The 27,964-nt window shown below is 47.7% G+C and overlaps 2 long non-coding RNA genes across 3 annotated transcripts in view; one reads left to right on the top strand and one right to left on the bottom strand.

Moving 5' to 3' along the window:
- LOC142775584 (uncharacterized) overlaps positions 1–27,964 on the bottom strand; it is a 179,180-nt gene that overhangs the window by 3,427 nt on the left and 147,789 nt on the right. The gene's annotated exons all lie outside the window — the stretch shown is intronic.
- On the top strand, positions 12,501–23,691 carry LOC142775582 (uncharacterized). The gene is made up of 3 exons (XR_012886797.1): positions 12,501–13,026; positions 19,572–19,656; positions 23,592–23,691. It is a non-coding gene; the product is annotated as an uncharacterized LOC142775582 (long non-coding RNA).

Genomic DNA, 27,964 nt, shown 5'->3' with positions numbered 1-27,964 from the left:
CGGACTTTCGTCAGTTTGTGCGCGTCAGCATGTTCGAAGTCATCAGTATTTGTGAGCCCAACGCGTGTGCGTGCTCTCCTCTCTCGCCCCATTTCCATTTTTCAAACTCCCTCATCCCTATCCCTTGTGTAGGGTAGCATACCGGTCGTTTCAGACTGGTTAACATCCCCGCCTTTCCTTTCCCTCCTGTTCCTCTCTGTAGGTCAGTGAATCTTCTTTCGTGGCTAAGCGGGGGGGGGGGGGGCATGCTCGTGTTAGACACCTGCACCCCAATGTTCTTACCAGATATTTGTTTTTCACGTTTAAGCCTTACTTTTCAGAGAATAACTTGCTGCTCAATAAACCACTCGACAGGCTCAAAGACATCTTATCCACAACTAATGATAATTTAATCCCCAGACACTACTCCCCAGGATTATTGCGAACATTCTACCCATCGTGCGCAAAAGTATTTATTACTGGCCGAAGAAAGCCTTCGAAAAGTAATGTGCTCAATCTGTGCAGTCCTTCGATGTAGCGTAGACAGTCACAATCCCCGCTGACTCGCTAAAAGACGGCTCTTTCTCGCAGGAGGATGGAAGTGACCTTTTACAACATGGTGGTACACTTTCCTCGCAGATTCACTGAATGTGCTCGTGTAATCGCCATAGTGGAATAGGTGGCATCCTCCCGAAAAAGGCCTACTCCTTTGCGGCCCAGCCAGCATGTTGAGCAGCACTGACGTAGAGGGCGATGCTCGGTGCCTGAAACTATAAAGTCCGTGGATATTTTTTGGAAAGCACTGTCTTTCTTTTAATCGAGCCGTCGCACCATGCACCATTCTCTCCCGCTTCTCGCGCCTTGGGCCGTCGTCACCTGGGAATGGGCATGAACATCGCGTGTGTCATATCAACGCAACATTGCATTCTTGATGCGCAAGAGGCGAGAACTGGTGCCCACACAAAACTTTTTTCTGGTATTACAACTTACGCTGTATAAACAAAAAAAAACAGCACCCTGACCATCTTCTGTCCTCCCGGCACTAAGAAGCAATGCACGGGGTCTGAGGTCGATAGAAAACGGTGAAGCAGTGAGGCGGGAAGATATGCGTGGGGGTGGTATAATTTCGGAGTATCACTGTAGACCTTTGGCATCAACTGGAGTCGTCATATAGGCAAATAATGAATGGCCCTTGCTGGACAAGAATTTCCTTTTACCGAAGAACGGTCTTATATCGCATATGTCGATTCTGTATTCTATGGCTCAGTAACAAAAAAACTTTACGAATGCATTGGTGCTCACAGGTTTGATAACGTGAATAATAATAATAATAATAATAATAATAATAATAATAATAATAATAATAATAATAATAATAATAATAATAATAATAATAATAATAATAATAATAATAATAATAATAATATATGATGATTATTATTATCATGATAATGACACTTTCTCATAGCAATAGTTGGGTTATTAGTCGCAGAAACTCGAGTTTTCTAATCCCATACATGAGCGAGCAAATCCTAATCCTGTACACGGCGAGCAGCACCAGTTTGTCGCTTCAAGCGCGCTGCATCGGACGCAGTAATCAAGCTCGGACGTTGGCAGCTTCCTTCCACCGTGGTGTGTAAACAAGCCGCCATCCGCTTCCTAGGAACTGCGTAAGCCAGCGGGATCGAAGAGCCTCGAAATTAGCTGCTCATCGCCAGTGCGGCGCACAAAAGCTCCTTTTCAGCGTCAAGAACACAGGCACTTCTCGGTGGTGCACACACGTGAACGTATCGATGCACGCCCACGCTTCGATGCGTCCACCGCTCGCCCGCATACCTGGGCTCGCAGGACGTTTACATCTCCCGCAACAAAGTTCCCGCGCTTTCAGTGTAGGTCGCTGGGGCCCGGCTCGCTAATGAAAGAGCCAGACTCGACTCAGCGTCAGCACGCCACTTTGCGCCGCCCGTCCCACTCGCGCTATCCGTGTTTTTTTTTTTTTTCGAGGATTACGCCCCCCCCCCCCCCCCCACTTTTTTAAAGTCCTTTTTACCCCGCTTTGACGCACTCAGTCGGGCTCGCTAAGTCCGGGAAATGAGTTAAGCCCCTCCATTTAGGCCCGGCAGAAGCGAAGAGGCCGCATGTGCGCACGATGTGAGAGTTAAAGCGAGAGAGCTTGATGTTCGGGTTTTACAAATGAATAGCTAGACGCAATTAAGACCCGGACGGTGCAGCTTAATACTGCGGCCGCGACCAACGAAAACACCGCGTACACTTCCACGCAGGCCCTACATATGTAATGCCACCGGAATGACCGTAGTCACGTTTCGCTTTGTCCTCCACCGTGGCTACCATATGTAAATTCATCCATAATTCAACGCAAGCTGGAATGCACCCCTGCCACCGCATTGCGTCCGTATACGCACGTTGAACGCTGCTGGATTATCTCTCAAGAGAGAGAAGTGCCACTGCGCACTTGTACGACGCAAAAGTATTCCTAGAGACGCTCTGTGTACAAACAGCGCGCGCACAAGTGCTGTACAAAGCTGTCTTCGCTATAGATGCGGCTGCACAGATGTGCACGCCTGGTTGGACGACCGTATGTGCACGCCGAAGCGGGGTTCATTCGAGATGAGCTGTATGAGCCGAGCCGCATTGAGAGTGCGGCGCAGCTCGAGAAATTGCAGCGGAGTGACCCCGATTCTTAGCGAACGCGTTTAGCGCAGGAAGGTGTATACATACATGAACGTGAAGTGTGGATACCGCTCCCAAAGCCTGTGTAGCACACACAGACGCACACAGTCACTCAGATCGCGAGCGAAGGTTGACCAATAAGGAAACCTCTCACGCTCGCATGTCATCTTTTTCTATTCAAAGAAAGGGCCATCCCACTCGCAGACTTGAACACTCCCCGTCGCCGACAGTTTGACGCAGTGACCGGTGATGCGCGCAATACCGTGTTTTTTTACGATAGAACCGTCTTCGCACCACCCTCCACTTTTTCTTTGCTCCCCATATCTTGTGTGCCCTCGAAGTGAAAGTGGATAGGGCGCTTCAAATTCAAGCTCACTTGAAGTAATGCGTGTTTATTTTTTTTTTCTCAAATAGTGTTGTGGGTAGATAGAATACGTGCGTCTGTGCGCTCGCATCAATTCAGCAAGCGCGTCTCACGGCACTGAGCCCATTGAGAATGGCGCGTAGGCGACCTTTGGCTGCGCCTTTTGTTCGTGCGCGGTGCCACTCGGGCAGATTCAGATACTTATAGAACGGTGGCCGCAGTTTAGTTTGCGATGGTGTCGTCACCAGCCTTTGTGTCGTCCAATCATGACGATGCCCGATAGGCGCACCATCACTGTTTGAGAGCGGTTCTCCCCAGAGGCCCAAGGACGCGAGGTTAACAGAACGTACTGACGCAACGCTACGATCCAGTGACGTGTGCACTGCAGCTCCCCGCAACAGAGAGCGAATTCTGATACGGCGGTGACAGCACAGTCCCTCGGGTCGGCCGCCTTCGTAGGGCTCGCCGAACCAAGGCGAATTAAATGTGAGTTCGGACGCGCGCAGACTCGCGACCAGATTGACCAGCGTTGTAGCGGTGCTGCACCGAACCGCTGTGACCAAGTGTAGGAAGTGTGCCGCGGACAAAAGGCGGCAGCGGCGCGGTCGTATCGGTCCATCTCTTCTCTCCAGCAGCAAGCAGCGGCGCCCACCACGGCGATCGCCTACGCAAGCGGGGGCCGCCGAACAGAACGAGTTCGAACAATGGCAGGAGATGTACGCGCCTTGTTATGCGAAAGGAGCCAGGAAACAGGGTTGCGCGGGCCGGGGAAGACACCAGCCGACCTTCTCATGCGCCTTGCGCTGGATTTCGCCGCGCCGTCGAGGATGCGATGACGGCGAGAGAGCTGTCGGCGGCAGCAGCACGCACGAGTCACGTGATCATAACGCGCAATCCGCTTTTAAGAGGACACCGTCTGCCTTATAAAGCAATCGCTCTGCCTCATCACTCACTCTACCGCAATGCACTTCTCCCACATCGCCTCCCAGTGACAGCGTTTAATGTTGCTGCTGTCCCGGACCACTTGAGCGCCGGGTACGTGCTAGGGCCTCAAGCGAGTGACCGAAATGTGCGATATTTCACGCGACTGACGGGAAGATCAGCATCTGCGAGTGCCTATAGCCGGCAGCTTACAAATGAGCATCTTTCGGACCACACGCTTGGCAGAAGACGTGAGAATATAACACCAAGTACGATGAAAGCCTGACAAAGAAGTTCCGACTAGGTAGAGGTATGTAGGCTGGCTTGCCCCTCCTTAGAGTATTGGAGGGGAAGGGGGTGGCTGCTGCTCACATGCCTCCAACCCTCCCCCTCTGGGATAGGACGCAGGCAGAATTTTTTAGGGAGGGGGGCACCACCTTGCTCAGAAAGGGGGGTGGGGCTGGCAGATGTGGTCGAGTGCTACTTCATGCTCTGTATGCCATGGTTAAAAAATAGCCGCGAATCTGCGTGTATAGCTACAAGTGTCGTCGAAAGACGATAGTCTTCTGCCTGCAGAGAGAAGGATAAAACGTTTATTTGATGTGCTGCGCGAGAAGATCGTTGATTGAGATCCTGGGGGCACTGCATAAGACATGAGCCCCATGTCGCAGTAATATTGCAATACGAAACAACCTGTAGAACGCAGAGACACGGGTAGGTGGCAGCACTCTATCATCTTGCATACGTCATACATACATTCATACGTCAGTTGCATACATGCATACGTCAATTAACTCACGGCCCTCAGTCACCAGCAGCTGCGAAGCAACTGACCACGGCGGCGGTCAGATCTGCAACGCAGCAGAGGGTGCTAAGAATCTCTGGATCCGGACAGGCCACCATTGGAACCTGAACTTGGCAACGTTTAACGCTAGAACCTTATCTAGTTAGGGAAGTCTAGCTGTACTATTGGAGGAGCTAAAGGGTGTTAAATGGGATATAATAGGGCTCAGTGAGGTTAGGAGGACAGATGAGGCCTATACGGTGCTAGAGAACGGGCACGTCCTTTGCTATCGGGGCTTGGCTGACAGAAGAGAGCTGGGAGTGGGGTTCTTAATTCACAAAAACATAGTTGGCAACATAGAGGAATACTATAGCATTAATGAAAGGGTGGTAGGTATCGTAATTAAACTGAACAAGAGATTGACGTCACGTAACACCAAATTTGGCATATGTGGAGCTAGCGAAACGGCAGTGAACGCATCATGAAGGGCCCAATATACTCCAATGTAGCGTTGACGTGCTCGCCCGCTGCGCACAGTGACGCTGCGTTAGCAAAACGCGAGCACTCTATAGTCTGACGCCAGGCGCGACCAGCGTCCGTCAGCGAGGCCCGACGGCAACCGGCGCGACATGCTGCATTTCGCGCCGATGCGTTACCCAGACAACACTGCGTCTCTCTCTTTTCGTGACGGAGGGACGCCGGGCGCGCTAAAAGGCGCATGCGTCAAAGCAACGCGGCGCAGCGCGCGCCTGCAGAATATGGCAGGACCGGCGCCTGGCGTGACGCAACGCAATGAACGCCGGCAAGCACGTGCACCACGTCGAAATGTATTGGCGCCTTCATTGTGGCATGTAGTCATGTTCTCACACGACACGCATCTCATTATTACCATGTTTCCACCAGTAGCATACCTTCGTCATCCATTGACGTCACGTAATACCAAATTTGGCATATGTGAAGCTAGCGAAATGGTCGTGAGTGCATCATGAGCGTGGCATGCAGTCATGTTGTTACATGACACGCATCTCATGTTTATCATGTTTGCACCAGTATCATACCTTCGTCATTGATTCACGTCCCGTAATACAAAATTTGGTACAAGTGAAGCTAGCGAAACGGCCGCGAGTGCATCATGACCACGGCATGTAGACATGTTCTTACATGACACACATGCCATGATTTTCATGTTAGGGTCTGTTGCTTGTGTTCGCCATGCAATCATGTCATACCATACAAGTTTTGCAACATGCCATGTGAACGAAACCACCGCAAGAGCTGCGAGACCATGAAATGTAAATCATGACATTCATGACATACATTTCGTAAATTTCATGTCATGACTAGTAAAATATGTTCTTCATACAGCTATGTTATGCCATACCAAGTTTGGTATTGATACCATCATCGAAACGGCCAGGAGAGCTAAATGTTTTAGGCGGCTAGATAGATTGATACGCTCAAAGTCGCCGAAGTTCGCTGAGAAATGCTTCGCATTTAAAAAAATTGGCAGCATATCCACTGAGTGAATGATGGAGAGTGGGGCGAAGCATTCGTCCGTCCATTCGTTCTTGCTTCCTTCCGTCTGTGCGACCGTCCATGCGTCCATCCGCCCATCCGTGCGTGCGTCCGTTCCTGCGTTCGTCCATGCATCCGCCCCTGCGTCCGTTCATGCGTCCATTCATGCATCTGCCTGTGTGCCCGTTCGTCCATCTATTCAATACTCCAAGTACCGCCATCTCGCATCTTTTCATCATATATTCCCCATATAGAAGCACCACCATTCAGTGGACATTCCAAGGACTAAACGAGAGGTGGCGCACGCACACTTTCTTGCGGCTTGCGCTTCGGGTCTACTTCCCACCTTCAACCACCTTGAGTTCATGGTATATACTAGTTCACTGTATTCATGGCACTGCGGCTCAATGCTCGCTAAACCTTTGTAAAACCAAGGTGGTTACGCTCAGCGAGTATAACGTAGCAACCTTTTCCTGTCAGATAGTGCTCAATGCACATGCCAGTGGCTGCTAATGTGAAATGAGAGACAGGAGGATTCAGCTTTTAATTTCTTACGGCTTGCGCTTCGTACCTACTTCCCACCTTTAACTACCTCGAGTTCATTCTTGGTATATACTGGTTCATTGTATTCATGGCACTACGGATCAACGCTCGCTAAACCTTTCTAAAACTAAGGTGGTTACACCCAGCGGGTATAACGTAGCATCCCTTTCCCTTCAGATAGTGCTCAATGTACAGGCAATGGCTGCTAATGCGGATCGCAGCGTGCACGTTAACTAAAAGCCGAATGCTCCTGTCTCTCATACCCCATTAGCAGCCATTGACATGTACATTGAGCACTATTTTTTATTGTTCAACAACGCACAGAAGAAGTCTCTCACCGGCACCACCTTGGAGGTCAAAATGTTATACTTGTTACAGACTACGAGGGACGAACGGGTGCCGCTGTAAGGAGCTTCGCCCCTAAAAGCCGGTGGTGGGTGCGACCATTCCTTCGATCGCGAGAGTTGGCCGGCCATGCAAGCCATCTATACCTCCCGAGCAGCGCTGAGACAACGAGGAGTATTTCCTAGAGTCGTAGCGTATTCATAAACGCTCTTGAATTTCTCTTGACTTGCCACAGCCTCAAATGCAGCACAAACGGGTCTCGAACGCGGTGTCTTAAGGCGTTGCGAAGGCATGAAGCACGAACGCGTTCCAAACGCGCTGCATTGAAAGCGGTGACAAGTCAAGTTCAAGACAAAAAACGAGTCTGAATACGGGGGAAAGATTTATTTTCTCTTTACTTTCACGGTATTTAGCTCCTTGGGAATCCCGCCACGTAAATTCGACACTTTGCTCGAACTGCTGCACCCTGCCATCTCCAAGCAAGGTATTCCATGGTGGCCATGGTGCCACAGACCCAAAGGAACGTACTCGTTTGTATCTGGCGGCAGAAGGTCAGCGCAATGAAAAAAAAATGAAAAAAACAACAAATCGCTGATTGGTTTCAGCAGCTTTGCAACTGCAGTCACGCGACTGAAAAATCGGTCAGGAAGCGACTAGCCAACGCAGTCGCTTTGCGACCGTTCGCGACTGTTTGCGACCAGTCGCAAATGGTCGTGCGACCACTGCTAGTTGCCGGTGTGCACCAGCCTTTATATGACGCATGTATCGAAGCGGACAACGCTATATAGAAAAAACAGTCTCCCAGGTCTCGATTAACATCGCGTATGTACTGAAAGTATTCTTACCCGGATCGTCGGTCTTTGGTGTGCGGTCTGGCCGCATCGTTTATTACAGACGTGTTTTTAAGCGAGTAAAGGAAACAGGAGGTTGCTTCAACGTGCGGATGTTCGCAACCTGTGTCTGCGCGGTCAGATCACAGAACTAAAACAATTCAAGTGGCAAAAAAATGTGTATAGATCCAGCAGGCGCTATGGGAAATCGATGCACACTTCAAGGCTCCACAAATCGGCAAAATATTTTTCGCATTACGAAAGGAGACGAAAAAAGAAAACACCAGACGTGTGCAGAAAGCACAGCACAGTTATGTACAGCGAAAGCTGGAAGATCATTATTTATCAAACCCATTGAAAACTCCTTTGGGGCAACTAATACCAGTATAGTTTCAAAATACCCAGCACATAAATTGGTGTCACGGATGGTGACAATGAATTGATTGATTTGTGGGGTTTAACGTCCCAAAACCACCATATGATTATGAGAGACGCCGTAGTGGAGGACTCCGGAAATTTTGACCACCTGGGGATCTTTAACGTGCTCCCAAATCTGAGCACACGGGCCTACGACATTTCCGCCTCCATCGGAAATGCAGCCGCCGCATCCGGGATTTGAACCCGCGACCTGCGGGTCAGCAGCCGAGTACCTTAGCCACTAGACCACCGCGGCGGGGCTGATGACAATGAATTATGACTGAACCATTTGTAATTGGTTGGAGGCACTCAAGCTGGCTATAAGCCCTTAATGCTCGTTCAAGCTTCGGGACGGCTCACTGCGCTATACCATGAGTACGAAGTGCTCAAAATCGTCAAACACTTTTTCTAGACAATTAAACGACCCACTTGTCACGCAGTTCGTATTATGCGACGCCAGCTGGGTTTAGCGCAGTGTGACACCTGATCGTTGCGTGACACCTCTTCTACTACGCTATATTTCACATGTTAACGTGGTTCTTCCCTATACAGCGCCTATATATAGGGTGTTTTCGCTGCGGAGTCTAAAGCAACGGCATGGCTCTGTGGTAGAATACTGGGCTGTCAGAGAGGACCCAGGCTCTAACCCCAGTACATCCTGGATATCATTTTTTGTTTTCTTTTTAATATTTCGAGCAATACCTATTACGGAAACCCATGGCGACGGACAAATACGGCACCCTCGTAGTGATATGATAACAGCTTTTTCTGTAAAAAAAAGTCACCGACGTCTCACGATTATCAAGAAAATTATTCAGCCACAAAGAAAAGCAAAAAGGTTGACGAAAAACAACCTGGAGTTTTTCTTGTACTGCGAACAAAAACTAACCTTCATTAATGTGCGTGCCGGTAAATGACTGAATTTTGAAAAAAAAACAAAACAAGATCTATCATTTCAGCTTTAGAACGAGGAACTTCCTGCTCACGACACCGAAAAAGTTTTATTGGCACTTAATTGTCTCCTAAAAAGGAAATGGCATACAAATTTTGCATAAATGACGGAATGATAACGCCACAGTCTCAAATCACGAGGGCCTTTTTTTTTTCTTCTGTATTCAAAAGTCTTTACGGTACAACGCCTCATTATAACGCAGTGTGCCAAAGCTAGCCAATTAATAACGTTTCCCTATCTGAACAGAGACTGCCTTTCTCGTCGTTGCCTTTCTCGTTAAGTACACCATTTTGTGAAGTCAATACCCGTGCATCAAACTCAGCCTATCACAATTTAAGGCAGACGTTTATTTTAATTGGAAATTCGGCAAAACTGTATAAAGATTCCTAAAACACAGAACTATTAGTTTACTTCTATTAGCCAATATAATTTATGTTTAGATGTTATAAGGTCCATTGGCGTAGTGCTTTCAAGCATGTTTTCACGATTCTCGAAAAAGTCTAAACAACGCTGACCTTAAATTAACCGCCCTTATAAAAATGAATTTTGAGAGTCTAATGTGCAGCTAATGCACACCTAATGAGTCACTAGATTGACATTAAACCTGCAAAGCCTAATGTCTTTTAGCATTAGGTGAGCAATAGAGACTCAGATGACAACATGCACCAGGATTTCTGATGATCAAAGTACGCAGACTTTCCAGTGCGTGTCCTAATGTCAAAACACATCACAACGAAAAAAATTTCGTTAATCTTTTAAAGCCAACAAAAACTCAATTTCTTACTACTAAATGTAATAATCGCGGTAATTCTAGATCCCAAAACCACTATATGATAATGAAAAACGCCGCTTCAGAAATTTCGATGATCTGTGATTTCTTAACGTGTAATTCAATTACTTGCTGATCTCGACATTCACGTACATGTTGTCTTTCGGAAATGTAAAACACTAAACAGTTTGTATTGCCATAGATTTTTTGACCATGTTTCAGTAAATATAACATCGTCATGAAGGGAATGTCTTCGTACCCATGCTTAAATGTAAATCAGCTAGACCATATAAGAGCAATAATAATAATAATAATAATAATAATAATAATAATAATAATAATAATAATAATAATAATAATAATAATAATACAGAGTCTGTTATGCATTAATTCACGTAAGACAACTCGAAGGCGATAGCCATCTCTTTTTTTTTTCAATCAGTTGATGTGTTCATCCGGCCGCCCTTCGAAAACTTTCTGCAACTAATGTGGTTATGCATTGCCTCCATGGTTATAATGACACCATTTTGCGTAGCCAATCAGCCAGCCTGCAGCCTTTGGACAAGCTATGATGGGGTTATGTGCGATGTAATGACTATCATGTGGCGCTATAATGACACGTCATCTCGTGGTGATTACTTTTTGCATGCATCCATCGTTCCCTACATTGCAGGATGCGAGACGCTGCCAACGGTCAAATTTTACTTTTAATGAGGCATCTAAGGCTTGCGATTTCATTAGTAATCAATGATTTATTATTTACTTATTCATGTAGCGTGCCCAGAAACAATTATAAGGTTGTACATGATCATCTAAAAAACAACAACAATAACGATTATTATTATTATTATTATTATTATTATTATTATTATTATTATTATTATTATTATTATTATTATTATTATTATTATTATTATTATTATTATTATTATTATTATTATTATTATTATTATTATTATTATTGATGATGATGATGATGATGATGATGATGATGATGATGATGATGATGATGATGATGATGATGATGATGATGATGAGATAATAGTGCCAGAAGCGCGATGTAGAGGCAAACTTTACTGGGGCTATCAGGGGTGCTTTCCACCACCTTGCGCGCATAAATTTTGAATATGTATTTAAATATAATAAGCATAGCAACGATCGCTTACGCTGAAGCGGTACACCAAACAGTTGCATAGACGTGCCAATTTGCCATTTGCATGGAGGGGGATGGTTCCATTAGGCGATCAGTGGACACCGATGATTGATTGATTTGTGGGGTTTAACGTCCCACAACCACGTTATGATTACGAGAGACGCCGTAGTGGAGGGCTCCGGAAATTTCGACCACCTGGGGTTCTTTAACGTGCACACAAATCTGAGCACACGGGCCTATAACATTTCCGCCTCCATCGAAAATGAAGCCGCCGCATCCGGGATTCGATCCCGCGACCTGCAGGTTCGCAGCCAAGTACCTTAGTTTCTAGACCACCACGGTGGGGCTCAGTGGACACCGAGGGCAGCACAGGAGATAAACTCATCGTATCGTTGTAGTGAGCATATGAAAGCGTATTTAAATATCAGTCATACTTTTACAACAAAAATATGGCTGGGAGCGGCAGCTGCCAAGTGTGTGCCCCTCTCCCCCTCATCGCTACCGGTAGGAGGTGGAGAGCCGAGGCATGATGGAGAGGAAGAGAGAAGTTTTCATGCGCATTCATGCCTCTCATCCCGCCACTGTTTTGCTGTGACAACGCTAGCTGTCACGTAGAGACAGCGGCGTAGAATAAAAAACAAAAACAAAACAAGGTAAAGAAAGAAATCCCTCGTTGATCTCGGGGAAGGGGGGGGGGAGCAGGTGAAAAGTCAGTTTGCTCTATGTATACCACGCAAAAAAAAAGATCACCTGAAAGGCATGGGGAGGGGGGAGGGCAGGAAGGGGTAACGGACTCGGTGTGATCGCCCCTGGCTACGCCACTGCATAGAGACGTAAAGGAACGGACACCCGGTCAGATACCTTTCTTCTTTGTAGAGCAGGAATGCATGCCACTCATTCTTTTCTGCACACGAAAAAAGCCGCAGCTTCAAAAGCATTGCCTCTGAGACTTGTACTTATTGGCCTTGTGTTGCAGAGACTCAGAGATGACCATCGCTTTTGACATGAGTTAGAAAACCTTTTTTATTTATGCAAAACAAAATACTTACAACTGCATAACCGCATATATTGCAAATGAATAATTAAAAAAGCTTCATTTCGCCTGAAAAGTTATGGATACACTTGATTGTTATTGTGAAATATTTGTATAGTGACACGTTAGTTCTGTCACCTGCACACTAGTTTTCGTTAAGCTTGTAAATTAGCAGTTGCAACAGGCCTCGTTGTACTGCAGGCTCACCACCAACTTAACGCAAGAACATGTGGTGGAGTCCGTGGTTACATAATTGCCGTGTTGATAAATATTGCGTGCATTGTATACTTATCCTCATTTGGAATTCGTCTACGGGATAGTTTCCGCGTGTGGGGAAGTTCTGCTGCTTTGATCGAGTGGCGGACGATGGCTCGCCGTACGTGTCCGCTCCAAATACCGCATCGGGCGCGTGCCTTGTGTTCGCTCTGAAAAGTGATTTCTTCCTCCATTTATCGATTACTCGTGTTGTTCGCGTCATTCAATGTCAAGTGTATTTCCGAGGACAAACCACAACCCCTGCTGTGACAACAAGTGACTTACGCGAGAGCGTGAGCTTTTTGACGGGCCACTGAAGAGTGCTCAGCCAATCTCAAAACTTCGGTAAGTTGAACAAAGTCGCTGAACTACGTAACTGGGTTACTTCATTGCGTGACAAATGGTATGCAGGAAGCGATGGCTCGGGCGGCTTGTTGGCACAGCGGGGATGACGAACCAGAGACCCGATAGGCAGGTATGTTTTGAGGTGGCTTATTTTATATCACCGTAAGACACAGTCGCTGTGTACGTTGATTGCACGTTATAGATTCGCGTTGCGCTACTTGATCTATAGTTCGGTGATGCAAGCCTCATGTCGTGCTGTCATTCTTTGGCTGTTTACTGCACGTGATTATCCTTTGATCCCTTGTAGCCCTGTAAAAGTGTCTGCTTTTAAACATACTGGTGTCGCGAGAGCAGTTCACGTTCACCCAACTCGATAGTTTGTGCGTTTTTACGCGCAAAACAATCACACGACTGGGCACGTAGATAGAAAAACGCACAGCCCTGTCAAGCACACATGAATGTGGTTTCGTGACTGCGCTCCGAATCCTTGTGCCAGAAATCTATGTAATTTTTCTATGGTTAGAATTTCACCCTAGCTCCCTCATAAATATTTTAAGAGAGCTATTTTGAAGTATACGTATTTCACTAATCTAAACTATGTGCTGAAACTATGAGTACACTCCTACCGCTGTATTGAAGATATGTTGGTATTGTTGCGAAGCCACCTCCGAAATCCCGCCGCTGACCTCCACTGTTGCGAAGGCGGACCGATCCCGCCGAAGCCACCACTGTTGCGAAAGACAGCGACGCCAACACGGCCCCGGAGGCGCCACTGCTTTCAACTCCGCCGGGAAGGTCACCAGCCGTTTGGTAGCGTATGTTTCTCAGCTCGCGACTGCTTCTGCGCAGAGCTGATAAGACGAGCGGACGAGACGACGGTGAGTTAAACAAGGTTTATGTACAGCATATTTACAGAGGCGTTACAATTTCGGCACGGGGGCCGACAGAGACTCGAAGAGCCGCGCTCTCCTCTCTAACACATAGGTCAGCCTTTCGCCTAAGACCGCTTACTCACACACATGTCGGCTCTCCGACACGGGGACTCCTCTCTCGTAGGACCTCCGATCGCGACGCGCCGCAGGGCTTCTTTTATTTACACCGGGTCCAACCAAAATGTCCAATCAGAAGCGCCGCTGGTCGTCAGGGCAGATTCCGCCAATGGGGGTCGCCGCGCCATGCGTCAGACCACCAGACACGCGGACGCCGGCTCGCTGTCACGCGCGCAGCTGACTCACTGCACGTGGGCCAGAGGGGCGCCGCGCGTGTTCACGCCGTCGAAGTGATCGCGCCAGGCCGACTGCAGGCTGGCCTTGACCCAGATTGCCTTTTTCCGAGGCACGGACGTTTGACGAGGACTCGCTGGCATAACAGCACCCCCGCCGCCAGACAATGCACCGGAAGGACGAGCTGCTTCCACGGGGCTCGGATGTCAGGTGCGCTCGTTCGCCAGGTCCCTCCAGGTTCGCCTCCGGGGCCATGGGGAGAATACAGCTCCAGACTGTTCCGGGAACACATCCCATTTCTGACGACGGATCCCAGCTCCACTGGCTTGTCGCCACAACTTGTCGACCAGCTTCACTCGTCTCTTCTGACCATCTTCGGTTTCAGCACTTGTCGATGGTTCTGCAACTTGCCAAGAACGGTTCGACAACAGACAACACACGACACCAGCAAGTGCCCTCGGTCACCCGACAGAACACCAGACAAAGTATAGTACAACATATACCTATCTACGTGTTTATCGGAATTTTGTTCCCTCTACATCAAGAGGCACATGTGGGACAAAAGACTCTTAAAATGACAACTCAATTTTTTTTCCCACGTACAACAACGTAACGAATTAGAATACCACAAAGTTGGCCCCTTGAGATCACTCTGAACGAGAGCGCTCAGCCCAGGTCGTGATGAGGTCAAAATTTTGCCCCGAATCGCCAGCCAGAAACCGAAAGGTTGAGAAGTTACTAGCTGGAACGCACTGCTCAATGCACCTGCATTAGCGTTTACCTTTCCTTTATTTTTTTTTCTTTTATAGCGAACGTCAAAGTTGCGCTGTGGAGCAACATGCTCCACTTCAGTGACCGGCCACTTTTAGGCGACGATACCTATGCGGCACCAAGAGCGGCTCACACTTTCGACGTTGCACATGGGAACAACGATACGGCTTGCTACGGATTGACTCCTCACCGCTTAGCTCGATATCGTGTTCGATCACCCTCATGTTTCCGGGGCAGTCCGAAAACACGTCTTCAAACTCGGAACCAATCCTTCTCAGGTCCTCTTTCTCAGGTCCTCCTTCACTTAAGCTAGGCTCTAGGTTTATCTGCTCCCGGATTACTTTCGATCCCCCTTCAATTACCTCACTAGAACTCAAAATTTCTGCTTCCTCTTCCTTTGAAGCATTCAACAACAGATTTACGACCGCTTGATGTTGAACGTATGGTTTCATCAAGTTGTAAATTTTGTCCGGCCGCCTTCCTAATTTCACTTCATAATTTGTATCGCAAGGCTTCGATAATACTTTGGCGGGCCCTTCCCAATCAACCTCAAGCTTGTTCCTTTTGGACGGCTGCAGCAGCATTACCTGATTATCAACTTCAAAAGCGCGCTTCTTCCCCGATTTCTCGTAGTGCTCCTTCGACAGCACTTTTGCCGCGTTTTTCTGGCTTTCCACTAGGGCTTCAATTTGGCTTTCCACTAGCGCTTCAATTTGGCTTTCCACTAGCGTTTCAACCTGGCTTTCCACTAGCGCTTCAATCGAGAGGTCCTCACGCTGCTCTCGAATGAGCGTCTCTCGATCAACTCTCGGCAGCTCGCTCCAACTTTCCGCTACAGGCGAGAGCGTTGCAGCCCTCTCGCTCTGATTCAATGGCGCCATGTCGTCTCCCCTTTCTCCGGAAACCGCGCAGCTAGGTTCGGTGACGGGCCGCTCGCGTGACTGCTCACATGACTCATGCGAAAAATTTCCTTTCTGGTGTTCCATCGACCCGCCGACAAGGTCACTTGAGAGTTCACCGCATGGAACCAGGTCAAGCTTCCGCGAAAGCTTTCGCGCTTGCGATCGCGTGAGAGCCATGCACGCTAAGTTGGGGAAGAACGATTTGCCCTGCTCTTTGAGAAGCTGCTCCGAGTTGTTGGAGAAAAGATAAGGAAAACGATCATTTAGCGCGGCAGACACAGCTGCTTCGGTGCGAAGCTTACCGAACGGGCCTTCAATGACAACCGTGGCGATTGGTAAGCGAACACTCTGCACCTCGGCGACTTGCCTGATCCACGCGCATTCTCCTGTGAAGTCATCCGGAGACACCAATGAAGGATGGACAACGTCCATGGTTGCCGCTGAGTCTCTAAGTGCTCGGCACGTTTTCTCATTGACCCTAATTTCTTGGAGATACGGCTCCAACAACCGAATGTTTTTTTCTGATTCTGGGATCGTTGCGAAGGCAAACTTTTCCTGACAGTTTCTCGCGATGTGCCCTTCCTTTTTACAGTTGTAGCAGATTAGCGGCTTCCGTTTGTTTTCCGATTCTGTTTGCCCTTCCCCTACACTGTCCTTCGTAAGACACGGGTCCTTTTTGAAATTACGGTGCGGAACGGATTTCCGTTGATCAGGTTTCCTTGAAAAGCCCTCTTTTCTCTCATCTTTTTCAACGCGCACTGCCCTGCTGTGCAACTTTCGGCGAGTATAATACTCCTCAGCTAACTCTGCTGCCTTGTTTAGCTGTACTTCACTAAGTCTGTCCTGCAGCCAAAGTCTGACATTATCCTCGATGCAGCGGTAGAATTGCTCCAATGCAACGCATTCCACCACTTTATCGCGGTCGTCATAAACACCTTCGCCCTTGAGCCATTCAATTAAATCGGCTTTAAGACGAAACGCGAAGTCAACGTGTGACTCATTCCCTTTTTCAGCATACCGGAACCTTTGCCTGAAAGCCTCGGGTGACAACTTATAACGTCTCAAGAGCACTTCCTTAACCTCGTTATAGCTCTCAAACGCTTCCCTCGACAAGCACACTTCGCCGGGAAGAAGAGCTAACAGGTTCTGCGCCCAAAGAGACCGCTCCAAAGCGTTTCGCTCACAGACGTGTTCAAACTTGACGAGATACTTCGCCATGTCCTCGCCTACTACGAACGGTGGCAGTTGGTCCCGAATTCTAAAACCGCTGACCTGAGAAGCTACGCTAGGCACCTGCGAACACTGTAGGATTGCCAATTCTAGTCGTTTCAACTCGAGACGCTCCTGTCTCTCGGCCTCCTCGCGACGTTCGCTCCTTTCAGCTTCTTCACGTTCGCGAGCTTCGCGCCTTTCAGCTTCTTCGCGAGCTTCGCGCCTTTCAGCTTCTTCACGAGCTTCTCGCCTTTCAGCCTCCTCACGTTCGCGAGCTTCTACTTCTCGCCTTTCAGCCTCCTCACGGCGTGCTTTAATATCCACCCAGGCCTCATCGACTTCCTCAGCCGACACTCCCTCATCTTTCATGATCGCAAGGATCGCTTGCTTTCGTTTCGCACGGCCCAAAGTAATGCCGAGTTCCTCACAAATTTCGATGAGTTCCTTCACTTTAAGGTTCTCCATCGTTCACACTAGCCTCTTGCTGTTTGCCCCTGTTAACAATTTACTTGCCGTACCCACTATAAGTCAACTAGCAAGACGGGCAAGCAATTTTTCATTCTCCCGTGTTTACCCCCTCCGCATTAACTTTGGTTTCAAAGCACTTCGACTTTGCTTGAAACGATCAAAGCTCACTCTAATGCTTCACACAGCCCTTCTCTAAACTACTACAACCTGAGCTAGAGTAGTCTGGTGAACTGAGGGGAAAACATCAGGCACTCACCGCATCGATGTCGCTGACGCCGGCCGATCCCGCAGCTGCCAACCACTGTTGAGAACGACGGACCGATCCCACCGCTGCCACCACTGTTGCGAAGCCACCTCCGAAATCCCGCCGCTGACCTCCACTGTTGCGAAGGCGGACCGATCCCGCCGAAGCCACCACTGTTGCGAAAGACGGCGACGCCAACACGGCCCCGGAGGCGCCATTGCTTTCAACTCCGCCGGGAAGGTCACCAGCCGTTTGGTAGCGTATGTTTCTCAGCTCGCGACTGCTTCTGCGCAGAGCTGATAAGACGAGCGGACGAGACGACGGTGAGTTAAACAAGGTTTATGTACAGCATATTTACAGAGGCGTTACAATTTCGGCACGGGGGCCGACAGAGACTCGAAGAGCCGCGCTCTCCTCTCTAACACATAGGTCAGCCTTTCGCCTAAGACCGCTTACTCACACACATGTCGGCTCTCCGACACGGGGACTCCTCTCTCGTAGGACCTCCGATCGCGACGCGCCGCAGGGCTTCTTTTATTTACACCGGGTCCAACCAAAATGTCCAATCAGAAGCGCCGCTGGTCGTCAGGGCAGATTCCGCCAATGGGGGTCGCCGCGCCATGCGTCAGACCACCAGACACGCGGACGCCGGCTCGCTGTCACGCGCGCAGCTGACTCACTGCACGTGGGCCAGAGGGGCGCCGCGCGTGTTCACGCCGTCGAAGTGATCGCGCCAGGCCGACTGCGGGCTGGCCTTGACCCAGATTGCCTTTTTCCGAGGCACGGACGTTTGACGAGGACTCGCTGGCATAACAGTATCGAGTGTTAGTAGAATATGGGAATTCAATTTAGTTAATTAAGCTAGCACATGACACCCTTTGTTGGAATATTTGTGTAAACTTTTGTCAGCTATATAAATCTTTATTTTCTCCTTGAAGCATACCAGGTGCTTTAAGTTGTATTTCCGTGCTTTCTTTTTTTGCATCAGTGTTGTACTAATATCGCCTACTTGCTTGTGTGACGAGGATGTATAACCTATGTGTAGCATTCAAGGATATAGTATTTATTTTGTTTTTTGAGGCAGTAAAGTAGAAGCAAAAAGATTTTATTTCTATGTTTCCAGATGTTGACAGAGAGTTTCAGAATTTAATATTTTTGTGAAGGGCTTATGTAATAAAAGAAATCCTACAGATAGCTTGTGTGAATGAAATTCAAACTACATGGTAATTTGCTTCAGAGTACCAACAGTTTGTTTTCTGAATAGCTTACATTTATGGTGTAATACAATATATATGGCTCGTTCTTACACACCCCATGTGCGCATAAACCATGCTCTTTTTGCAAGCAAATATTGTTTTCATCATTTAGATCCCCCACACATGTGCATGCTCTGCATAGTGTTATTACGTAGTTTTGTGAATGCGTAACATTCATTGGCACTTTGTCAATTGTCAGCAAGAAGGGGCTAGTCTAATATTGCCTGTTTTGATTGTGCCATGATCCCTTTATTCAAGGATTTACCCTTTAATGTATCAGTATACCGGGTCCCGCGCCATGGGTTGAGAGTCCTCCAGGCAGAGTAAGCTTCACCACTGGGGCGACGCGTCACAGTCCCTCGAAGCCCGCCTGTACTCTGCTTAGCTACCGGTGGGTGCCGGCTGGCACTGGGGATCGAACCCCGCACCTCCCGTAGCTGAAGCGGACGGGTACGTGCAATGCCACAGCTACGATTAATGTATCAGTATACACTTTGCTAAGACATGTTTGGTACTCGCTATCTGTGTGTGATATAACGTTTGTTGTGTGTGAAAGTAATGTTCTGTGGCATCTTTTATGTATGTATCGGGGATGGTAGCTGTTCATGGTCCCGACACAGAGGACAGGTTGCAGTGTGCGATTGGAGCGGTCTTCCTGCAAGCCCTAACGAGCCTTATTAGGTGGTAGGCATTTCTTTTTGTTACTACAAAGTGATTGTTCGGACACATAGCCCCTAATGAGGTATAGCATACACTGTCTTTTAGCTTAGGTGTGGGAAGCCTATGTCCTGCACTTCAGTGCAGTATTCCTTGGACATGGAATGTTGCCGGAGCCACTGTTGTGACACTTGGAGGCGTCTTGATAATTGGAACAGCTGTTCCTTGTCTCTGCTGTCTTGAGCAAGGCAAGAGTTCTTGTTAAAGGGTTGCACAAGGAAGAACATTCAGCATTGTTTGTTAAACATTAGGTAATATTTAGCTCAATATAACATAAAGATGAGACCGGTGCGCTTTAAGCAAAATGGGTTATTGCAACGGAAGCACAAAAATTTACGACATGATGCTCACCCTTGTATTTTTTAGTGCTTCGGTTGCAATTAACCATTTTATATAAAGTTGGGGCACGTGCTGCGTCCTCTCTCATGGTCTTTGTGTTACATTGTGCTAAATATTATATAAGTTGGAATGTTGGCTGCAGCGACATTCCCTCTTATAGGATTTGTTGGTCTTTTCAAGTTTCCTCCGTCAACATCTATTGTGTTTGGACTGCCATGAAATTGTGTGCAGTGAAATCTTACTTATAATCATGTTTCGCTTATTGTCGTGATGATAGCTTTTACCTTGAATTTTTTTTTAGTGGAAATAAAAGATTTTTTAACTAAGTTCTTTTTTTTACATGTAGAAGTGTCATTCATTTTCTGTGCCTTTTAAAGGGACTGCAAACAACAATGAAGTCTAAAAATTTAATGAATATAAATACGCACACTTTTGCTATGTGCACACTCTGGCGCAAAAATTCAGCGAATTCGTGTTCAACGAAGTCCCGAGGGTTATTGTTTCAGCTCGTTTTCGAATTTTCACGTGTATGAGCAGATTTGTGGTATTTTTTTAAGTTGTAGTGCAATCTTGCTATAAGTAACATCGTGCAACATGCAGGTACTTATTCCTTTCTAACAAAGCCTTCTCAGACAATCCTTATGCCTGAGAGTTTGATCATCTGAATTAGGGACAGCTTTTCTTGGGAGGCAGCACATACTCATGTTTCATCGCTTTGTTTGGAACATGTTCCCACTGCAATCTATGACAATACCATGAATGTGTTTATGTAACACAGCTCACAAGACATAAAGGCCTATCATACAGAGAAGTGTAGTCTGTGTGATAGTGCCTTGAACAGTCTTGTTGGACTGCACAGTTAAATTATTGAATGAATTCATGCTCTTTTGGAAGTACAGTACTCATGGATTGAAACAGGACACTCGGAGCATGTGGCCGACGGTACATGTGCCGCCGCTCGTGGGTGCGCGCAGAACCAATGCGTTCCGTTGTGGTATAGGGCGACACGGGGAAGACCTAGGGAGCATGGCTATTCCTTCCGATTGCCAAATTGTCGGCCTGTAGTTCTTCACGTGTACACTACCAGGGCAGCGCTGCAAGGCTCACGCACATTCGCATGTCTACCAAACTGGCTCGCCGCTGCTCACCACTTTTATTGCCACGCCAGCAGACGACCCTCTCGTTCTGCGTGCTTAGGCAATGCAGTACGCATGCTGTGCAAGTAAGACACAGGATTCAGTTAGTAGATTGTGCTTTGTGTGCGTTTGTTTGATATGATAAACATCTGCACAGAGGCATGAAAAGTTTACTTCGTGGTTTCTGTCTCGAAAAGAAAGAAAATGTGTGGCATGCTTTCCTTCATGCAACATGGAAATAATATCATGTATTAGTGTCGTTAGGGCAAACTGCGGCCTATTGTTGAATAAAAATGTGAGAAGCTCCCTCGTCGTTCTGTGGCCGACAGCTCTACAAATGCTTGCCACGCAAAATAGCCGCACTATTCACTGCTTGGGGTGAGACAAGAAAGTACTTAGTTATTGTTTTATTGCTGCACGCAAACAGGCCCGTGGCTGGTGCTTTTCTTTTTCGTTGTGACAAAAAGCTTGAAAAACTTTTGCTTTTGTGCAGCTATTTATTATGTCATTGAGCGCATTGCAGGTGCAACATCTTAGCGGTATCCAATTACTTACTTGCGCAGCCTACGTGCCCCATCGTCGAAGGGCGCCAATCGAAAGCGTGTTCTGCTAGCGCCACAATATAAATGGTTCGCACAGTTCCATCAATTCGGGCTGCATGCATGCAAAAATGCGTGAGCCTTGCAGCGTCACGCTGGCAGTGTGCAGTTTGGAAACTAAATGCCAACTCTTTAGCGACCAGAAGGAGTAAGCCTGCTTTTTAGCTGTTTTTGCCCTCACTCTATACAACAGTGCAACATCCCGGTTGCGTGAGCACCCATGAGCAGCGGCACATTCATTGGCGGCCACACGCTACGAATGTCCTCTTTCAATCCATGAGTACTGTACATATATGTTGACCATACTGGGCATGTTGGTACGTACTTGGGAGGAAACAGGAGTGCAAGCAAATACATAAACTGCTGCATCCATTATTCTTTCTGTGTCGGCGTCTTAGCTCATGATGCTGTTCACTCCTGAGTGTACATTTTATTTCCTCGCTGAGCTCCTACATACACTCTAAATTGTATTATCTCTGTGACATAAGGGTTCAGGCAATATTTTTGGCATCTGCATGGTCTAAAATAGTCATGAGTTCAACAATGTGATGTGCTATTTCCTTAAATACTTGAGTAATGCAAGTGTTTGGTCGGGTTGGTAATTCATCGCCTAAAAACTTTTGTAACGTATGGTAAATTATCAACAGAGAAAAAGGAGAGGACACAAAGTAGTGCTAGCTCGTGTTGTCGCCCTTTTGATTGTGCATGTTTTTGCTGCTGTTGAAAGTTTTCTTTAGAAAGAGTTCCTATCCTTGTCCTATCAAGACGTTCAGTAAATGCCAACACACCCCAGTGTAGATTCTTGTGCTTATTAATGACCAGCGATCAATTTCATAATTTGCAATACTGGTTAGTGAACATGGGCAACTGTGCACTCTAAAGCATGGGGCTAGGTAAAAATATTTCTTTTTTTATAAAGCTTTTGTCACCTCTTCAAGGTACCTAAAGAATGTATCTTTAGCTATTGAATAATATGCAAAAATAATCAAGGGTACAAAAATGTTTTGCTTGCTTCCTCCAATCTGTTGCTTGTAGAAAGATGTGTAGAAATGACCTGTAACATGTTACAACATGCATATGTGTGTAATATACTGTAGGTTACAAAAAGCACAATTTTGATTGTTTTCACTAGAGTTGTGTAGCTGTATAACCTAGACGTAGCTCTACATTTCATGTGCCTGTTTGTTGCTCAATTTCATCTTGCACATAGGCGTGCGCATAAGAGTGGGGGCAACCCACCTCTCCCCCAACTTGTTAACTAAGACGGGGGCTACAAAATTGTAAGCTTACTTAAATAAGTAAGGGTTAGTGCCGTGGTGAACCTCCCTGCCACCCAAGTGTAGGAAAACCCTGCACATGCCTAAGACTTTGCACCTCTGTGCATGAGCCCTCAATATAGTTCCAGTTCAAAAAGAGGGATTTTAATGTGTAACTTTGTATAAAACAAAGTTGTGGAATATACACCCACTGTTGCATGGCGTAGTCATACATTGGGTGCTATTGGAATCGTGAAAGGAGGTTATTCTGCAATACTGCCTTAGAGAAGCTGACTCAGCTGATTCCTCTGTTCGTGATAGCTGGCTTCTCTCCAACTACTGATAAATCGGCAGCCCTCTGAACTGAGGTATAGTGGTTAGTTTTTTTTCAACGCAGCATGAAGTCAAGGCTATGTGGTTCGACATTGAATCCCGACGGATAATTTAATATAACTGATAAATGTATTTCACTATTTAAAAAAGGCATAGCTCATCAACTGTAATGTCTATTCATGTGCTACGCTAAAATGTATGCTTCAGCGCCTTCTAAGTTTTTATGATCTTTCTTGCAGGTTTTAAATGCAGCAGCGGTGCCACCACGACGGTGCTACAAAAAACCCTAACATCAGTGCAAAGTCGAAAATTAAATACAAATGCTGTTATTCCTGGAAATGTCTCATTTGGTGTTTCTTTGTTTGTTTGTACTTATAAAACAGGACTTTCGCAAGAATTGTAAACGAGGACGAACTAGCTCCATTTATTGTTCTATCTGAACGGAACTGCTTGACAATGTAATGCGTGTTTACAAACGCAGGCATTATATACTTGCAGCATTATTTATCGGCTTCGAAAGATTCTGACGTGTAAAGAACTATGGTCTGTTCGTTGGTGGAAGTGGTCTGATGGTATTTCCTTTAGAGTCCTGTAATTTGTGCACACTTTCATATTAATAATGAAGCGATTTATTGATCTGCCTTTTAGCAAATGTTCTGTTGATGGCATAGGACCTTAGTCTACAACGCGAGGTTTGATGTCAACCTAATGCATATGCTCGATAGAACTTCACTAGACAACGGCCATCAGAAACTCAGATGTCAGGACTCTGTAGACTAACACTAGCCAATGGTCATCAGAAACTTTCATGTCGGGCCTCTATAGAATTACGCTAGACTATAGTCATCAGAAGCCCTTATGTCATAACTCTATACACTTATGCTAGACTATAGTCATCAGAAACTCTAATGTCATAACTCTATAGACTAACGGTAGCCAATCACTACAAGACTCATATTAGGTACGCATTAGGAAAGCGCATTAGACTGACATTAGACAGTTTAAAAATTGTGATGTCGAATGACATTGGCCTGTTTATAGAAGTACATTAAATTTTTTCATAAGGGCGTGGTACTATTCTTGTGAAATGAATGCTAAAGCGGCTGCGCGAAAAAGGAAAGGGGCTGTGAGCGAATATCCAGACTTCACTTGGAATTGAGGCGTACACCGACACTAAGCAAAAAGCATTTATTTGACAAAACGCTGACCAGATCCTTCGAACATTCCTCCATGAAAATCCTGGAGGTATCTCAGCAGTGAAAGAGAGTTTCGGAACGTAAATGCGAAACCAGTATTCTTGGATAAACACATCTAGAATCCTCCTCTTGATCTTCTTATATCCTCAAGGCTTTTATGAGAAATCCCATTGCTTTATATAATTACATCGTCGTCGATCGAAACAGAGAAGAATAAAGACCAGTAATGCCAGCGAACTTCCGGGTGCCTCACCGAGCAAAGTATATCGTAACACAAAAATAATAACGACTATGATATTATCACTACAGTACCATATTGCGGCGCCATCGACGCTCTACACCCTCTACACGTTCCAGTCACTTTCCGGCAAACGAATCTCCTGGATCTTCACTCCAGCTCCGATTCCGGCCTCTGGAGCTACCCAGCATACCCTGGCCAGTCGACGAAGGACGCAGGTCAGATCCTTCCACAGGACCCTCTTTTCCTCGACTGCAGCGCACGCAATGTTGCGCATATCAGCAGCAAGGTCCTCGGTGATACCGGTTCGCCTGGCTTGGGCGCAAAGGCAAAGCACACGCTGCTTGGCTTCGTCGTCTCGACAAAGACCCGCCACGTACAAAGCGGTTGAAGCGTTCAATCGGAACAGGACTTCTTCCGTCAACGACGCAGCACTTGTGAAGCGCGCTTCGGTCTCCACATACAGTCTCAGAGACAAGGGTTGAAGGAGCTGCAGGTCTTCCACGGAGGTCCTCGAAGTTGTTGGGGCGTCTAACAAACTGGGTAGTGCATTCGCGACCGCGCAACGTGCCAGGGACGGCGTCTCTCGAGCCGGAAAGCTCTCTGACAGCGAGATCACCCCGTTGACATCGTTTGAAACACTCGACGGGAAAGACTCTGTCTCACGGTCGCAGTCCAAGTTACTGGACAAGGTAAAGGCCGAATAACAAGGCTGAACAAACGTACTTGAGACGGCAGAGCCGGTATCCCGATTCCGTCGGCTCCACTCGCCACCGGTCCAGCCGGTCACGACGACGTCAGGAAACGAGGAGTCCAGCCACTGACAGACTGCGGCTGTGACGTCTTTCACCGGACAAACAAACGCGGCCAGAGGATCAGGAGAGACGACGCTTCTGTGGGAGAGACTGGAGGGTCCGGCTACTGCATCTGGACAATTGTCGAAAATGCCTCCCTCCCCATTTTCATAGTGACCCGTAGAGCCAGTGTACGCGACTCCGGTAACCAGACGTGTTCGCCTTGCGTTTGCGGGAGGACACCCGGTGTCACCGCATCCAGTCTTTGAGCCAAGATTAGTGTTCACAAATTTCTCTGCATCAACATTAATCGTGGAGGAAAAGGGCGTAGCTTCCGTATTCACGCTGGTTTGAGCATTTGATATATCACTACCGACGACGCGAGACGAAGGTTGAGCTTGGTAATCTGCACCAAGACTATTGCAACGTGTACAAGGTTCCAGATCACGAGTTCCTGCGTCTGGGACGTGGCTGTCAATAGACTCCGTTCTGGCGTGCTTGTCTGTAAACCTCGGTGCAAAGCGACGCATTAATTTCAGCATGTTTTCGACTGCCGTTGCCGCTTCCTTGTATTCCGCTTCGTCTGTTGCCTCGTCGAGTTTGCATGCGGCTTCATTGTTCAGACTAGACTCTGTCGACGTTTCAGACATCTTCGCCACCACCCAGAAAGCGGCATCGCCGTTCTGATTGCGTCGCGGTACGCTGCATTGGCAGTCGCGACAGATTATCCCCGAGTTTTCAACTGCACCCCAAGTATGCCTATTCATGTCATCGTGGACTAATCGAGCGTTACTAGTGGACCAAGAGGGCCCGTCTCCGCTGCAAGTCTGCAAGGACGCGCTAAGTTTAGCCACGTCATTTGCTTCATTCGATACATATTCGCTTTCGTCTCTGTGGCGTTTGTCCGGTGAAATTCGCTCGCGACAAACGCGGGGGACAGCGTCTGACGCAACGGTTACTTTAGACCTGTCACTGACTTCCACCATGGACACGCTATCGGTAACTTTCATTTGTGAAGCTTGCATAGCCTGAATTCGAGAATACACAGTAGCTGGGTTGCTCACATTCGAGGATTTTCCAACCTTGATCTGGCGATTAGCACCGCGTTCAGTTCGGGCGCCCGTCTCGGTCTGGTCTCGGGACGCGCAGTGCGTCTTGTCTCTGCAGTCGCGTTGCGCCTTCACCGTTCCTCTTACTTCGTTCGAAGTGACAGCGGTGACAACACTGTTCCGTCTGTCTCTCAGCTCGTGTCGTAGACGACTGCCGCCTTCGTTTTTTGCACTGTCTCTACGGTCTCGCTTGATGTCGCGTTGACCACGGTAGTCGTCGACAGGTCTACGCGAGTCACCATGCGTCCTCTTGTGTGACTTGTAATGCCCGCTGTCGGTTCCCGCAGTCTTTAATTCTTTCCTCACAATTTGCGAGTCGTTACCACCGCGTACCCGACCAGATGTGGAGCAGTCATTGCAAGGGCGAGATGGTCGGTGATGACGTTCCCATCCGTCTCTGCCACGTTCACCGCAGTCGTCATCTTCTTCAGGCCTGAACTTGTCACCATAACTTCTCTTGCGCGACTTGTAATGCCCACCGTCGGTTCCCGCAGTCATGCATTCTTTCCTCGCAAACAGCGACTCGTTACCGCCGCGTACCCGGCCAGTTTTGGAGAAGTCATCGCGAGGCAGAGACGGTCGGTGATGTCGTTTCGATCCGTCTCTGCCACGTTCACCGCAACGGTCATCTCCTTCAGGCCTCTTGCGCGACCTGTAATGCCCGCTGTCGGTTCCCGCAGTGATGAATTCTTTCCTCGCAAACGGCGATTCGTTACCGCCACGTACCCGGCCAGTTGTGGAGAAGTCATCGCGAAGAAGAGACGGTCGGTGATGACGTTTCGATCCGTCTTTACTACGTTCACTGAAGTCATCATCGTCTCCAGGCTTCAATGCGTCACCATAAGTCCTCTTGCGCGGCTTGTAATGTCCGCTGTAGTTTCCAGTCATGGCAAATTCCTTCCTTGAAAACGGAAACTCATGGCCACTGCTTGCCGTGGCGAAGTCATCGCAACGCTGAAGCGATTGCCGATTACGTTCAGACTTGTCTCGCACGTTTACCGTCGAAAAGTCGCCTCCGCTTCGCATTATCTGGCGTGAAACACATGGCGCGCCGCTTCTGACGTCGGTCAACTGGTTTTGCACCCAGCCGCCCCAATGGCCGCAGGCACGAGAAGGTAGGGAAGGTCGATTACCGAAGCCATTCAGAGCCCCACGACCTGTCGCACCTGGTATGAAGGGTCTCTGAGTAGGAGCTCTAAACCGGGGCCGAAATGGTGTCTTCCACTGTGTTCCGGGCTGACTCTGAACTCCCCCCGGCGCCATCGGCGGTCCACA

The sequence above is a fragment of the Rhipicephalus microplus genome, chromosome X, assembly GCF_043290135.1.
Source record: "Rhipicephalus microplus isolate Deutch F79 chromosome X, USDA_Rmic, whole genome shotgun sequence".
NCBI classification, from domain to species: domain Eukaryota; kingdom Metazoa; phylum Arthropoda; class Arachnida; order Ixodida; family Ixodidae; genus Rhipicephalus; species Rhipicephalus microplus.
Note: the sequence above shows the minus strand (reverse complement) of the source record. Positions and strands in the feature narration are given on the sequence as shown.